We start from the raw sequence: 4,148 nt of genomic DNA on the forward strand, positions 1-4,148 counted from the left end.
TAAATGGTAATTTTTGTCTATCTGTTTATTACCACCTTATTGCTTACCCGAGTGAAACAATCTTGAAGAAACTTTGCATACATATCAAACTAACATCCAGTTAAATTATAGGCTGATTGAATTTCAATAAAATTTTAAAATGAGCCTCCCTAGGAATAACACATCTACTGATATGAATTAAGTAAGGCTTCTATAAGGCTCAACTATGCACTCTTTCATGTAAATAGCGTGGGACGTTTGTGAGAACAACGCAGCTTTCCAAAAAGATAGCACTTCAGGATGCAGTTCCCGTACGCAGTTCACATTAAGGGCACGATAAACTGCAGGAATCGTGGATAGAACATGGTACAATGTAATTACCTCTGACCTGGAAGTTGGTTAATCATGAGATTAATTTGATGAATTAAATCGAAATCAACAGAACATCTTAAACATTTTTATTGCGCAACACGAGGTACAACCACGTTACGATAAGCTACGGCACGCGACAACGCCAGATACAATACGCGGATTGTTTGTCAATGAATTTGTAAATCATTCTATTTATCTGATTTATTTTATTCAGATGCATATTCGTTTGTTAAAATAATATGGGGACATTCCTTATTCACCAACTAATCGAATTAATAGTTTGTAATACCTATTTTTAGCAATAAACTATTACCATAAACGACGGGTTGGGCATCAATACGGGAACTGAACAGGAAAAATGATAGGACATGGAACAGTGTAATGGTAAACGGGAACTGGGAATAATCTCTCTTTCCCGGTATTAGCGGTCAACTCATTTATTTTAGTCAGATGCATATTCGTTTGTTAAAATAATATAGGGACACTCTCTAATCACCTACTTATTGCATTAAGAGTTTGTAATACCTATCTTTCGCAATATATTTAATGGCGTAATTACACCTAACTGATTCTAAAATTAATATATTGATATAGGATTGGGGATAGGAATGGGAGCGAAACTAATACGGGAACTGAAAAGGAAATGGGAGAGGACATGAAACAGTGTAATGGGAACAGGAGCCGATTTTCCGGGTTTTACCGGTTAATTCATCTAGCACAGCATACATTCTGTACATAGTCCCATTGACCGAAGTAATAACGCATTAGATACCACAGAATGCAGTATCTGTTCTAATTTGTTGCGCTCAAATTTCGAAACACGCCGAAATCAATCATATCTTTAACTTTTTCGTGTTCGATGAAGGAAAATGCCCGTCCATCGGATTGGAGGAACTGTTTAAATGTTTGGTAGGGTGTTATGATACACTTTTTCTAAATTTTCGCGATCTGACAGTCAGTTATGCTAAGCTATCGCGACCAAGCTGTGCTAATGATTATAACGTAGCGAATGAAGTCTAGTGGCAACTGCCGAAACTGAAGAAAAAAGGTGTCCATGCTCGTCTATACATGTGCATGGTCATCCTCGACTGACGAACCAGATTGTCTCTAAAATTTCTCCATTACTATGTGTTTACATAAACAGGGAGCATTTTCAATTTTCACCTAAAGAAGCGGACATTAGGCATATTATCAAACCTTTCTATTATAAGCACTCGGGCATAAAGTTTGGGGGAAATTATATCGATCACCGCATTCCACTGGTACTTTTTTCATTCGATCCCTCAAGGATCAGAGGCAAAGTCGATTTCGGTGGTACTTGAACTTCGAACGTACACGAAGACAAAAGTACTTTCATTTCCAAACGATTCTGCTACCTGGCCTCTTTCTTTATACATCTTATTAATATAGTGTAAGAAGCCGAAGTGCTAGCACGCCGGTCAAAAAGCTTAGCAGTATTTCGTCCGATTAAGATCTGAGTTCAAACTACGCAATGGTCGCATTTGCCATTCAGTCTTTCGGGGTCGATTAAATAAGTACCAGTCAAGCATCAGTCAGGTACCTGGGGGAGGGATCGAACAGATTTCCGTCCGCCTCTCAAAAAAAAAAAAAAAATGGGCCAAAATTTAAAAACATTAATATAGTCTTTGACAAGAAATTAGAATTGCTACATTACCAAGAAAAAAATAATGCTCGTATGTCTCTTTATTTGAAAGAAAGTATCAAGTTTAAAAACTAAAATATTTTCAAAACTGTTTTCATTAAGAAATTCGATTTACTGTCAATAAGAAATTACATTTTGATTGACGTATACTCCATGAAGGCCATTTACGGGCAATATATTTCTAACTTCGGGGAAAATTGAGAGTGGAAACTGTTATAAAAACGTAATTTTTTCTTTTCTTATTATTTAAAAATATATGAATTAGATTCAATACTGATTTCTAATTTTAGCACTAGGCCAGCAATTTAAGAGAAGAGCGAAAATCGATTACATCGATTTAAATATTCAATTGGTACAGTCGGCTGCAGTGTGACTGGAACCCTGAACGTAAAGACGGTCGAAATGCTGCAAGGCCTTTTGCCCAGCATGTTAACGATTCTGACGGCTCACAACCATCATCAGAATTAATGATCCATATTTGCGGAAGCATACAAAATATGAAATTTGTAAATCCATAATTACACCAAGAGGCCTTCGTCTACATGCATACATAGGATCGTTCATATATACGTGTGTAAAGATGGATGTATATAATCTGAAAGAATTTTCAGCGTTCAAATTGTAGTCTATAAATAATTTATTAAATACCATCGATAGTTTTCATTGGTAAAGAACTCAAAATATCCACTTGAAAAGAATAAACGAGGAAATCAATCTTCCTACGTTGATGTAATTATAAAAGAGGCCTATACAACATATATTATTCAGCGTTTCCGATCTTTCGATGTTTTTTTTGGTTTTTGTTTTTACAATATACTGAAGATTGTTATGACGATGATTTAATTATATTATATAAAATACATGACGGATTTGATATTGGTCAATCAAACTTTAGCCAATTGATTCAAAACTAACTAATTATACAACTTATTGTAAAAAAGGAAACTTGTAAAATATCAATAGAGCTTTAACATAAGTTCGTTCACATGTTCGAACATGAAATCATGTTGTTCAAAAGATAAAGAAAAGATTTTCTCATAATCTTATCTGCAACTGTTGTAAATTCTCCAACGTACCTAATTAGATTTATGATTGCACAAGAATAAGAAATACTTCAAGAGATGCAATAAATAACATTTGAACTTTGTAAAAGATTATTCTTTGATCGTAACTGAATTGAAGAAAAATAAATATTTCCTCGACAAATGAAATACTTTGAGAATTGTGCAAGCCAAATAGAATCCGCAGCTTTATTTCATTTCGCAGGATAACTAGTGGTCATGAGTTGCATTGACCCTGCTTGCCGCAGAAACAGAATTTAAGTGTGCAGGTGAAACACTGTCCTCTGGGGATGTTCCACTAATCTTTATTCTAAGGATTTACATTAATATTATGTGTGTTTTTCTCTATATGTGTGTGCGTGTTTGTGTGCGTCTAGTAAAGAGCACATACTGAGAGTTGTGAATATCTTATATACAGTATCTTAGATTGTATCTGACACCAACTAAAATTTCTTTATTCAAGGGAAATAATACACACACACACACACACACACACACACACACACATGCACAAACACATATGTACGTGTGAGTGTGTGTATAGCGAGTGTCTGAATGTGTGTTTGTGCAGGTATACCATACATATCTATATGCGTGAGTGTGTGTGTGTGTATGTGTGTGTGTGGGTGTGGGTGGGTGTGTGTGTGTGTATACGCGTGTGTACGCGTGTGTCTGTATGTGTACTTGTGCAGGTAGACTAGTGTTTACAGATTGCAATCATAATTACAGGATCATAGTTTCAAGTTTGGGCCTAGGCGGTGCGTTACATTCCGAAACAAAGCCCTTCATTTCAATTTGCTCAGCTGTAAAACTTTCCTCGTGTGACTCACGGACTGGTGACCCGTTCAGTGGCAATGGGTCTGTTCTCGGTCACTTGTACACCATTGGAACTGCATAATCGGCCATATGTGCTCTTAGACTCAAATCTACTTATTTATACGTTCATGTGTGTCTGCACGCGCAAGTGTGTGTGCGACTGTTTGTTTCTGCATGCGTAGGTGTTCATACATCGAACCAACCTTTCTTTCCTAATACTTCTCTCTCTCTCTCTCTCTCTCTCTCTCTCTCTCTCT

The sequence above is a fragment of the Octopus bimaculoides genome, chromosome 7 (genome assembly GCF_001194135.2).
Source record: "Octopus bimaculoides isolate UCB-OBI-ISO-001 chromosome 7, ASM119413v2, whole genome shotgun sequence".
NCBI lineage: Eukaryota > Metazoa > Mollusca > Cephalopoda > Octopoda > Octopodidae > Octopus > Octopus bimaculoides.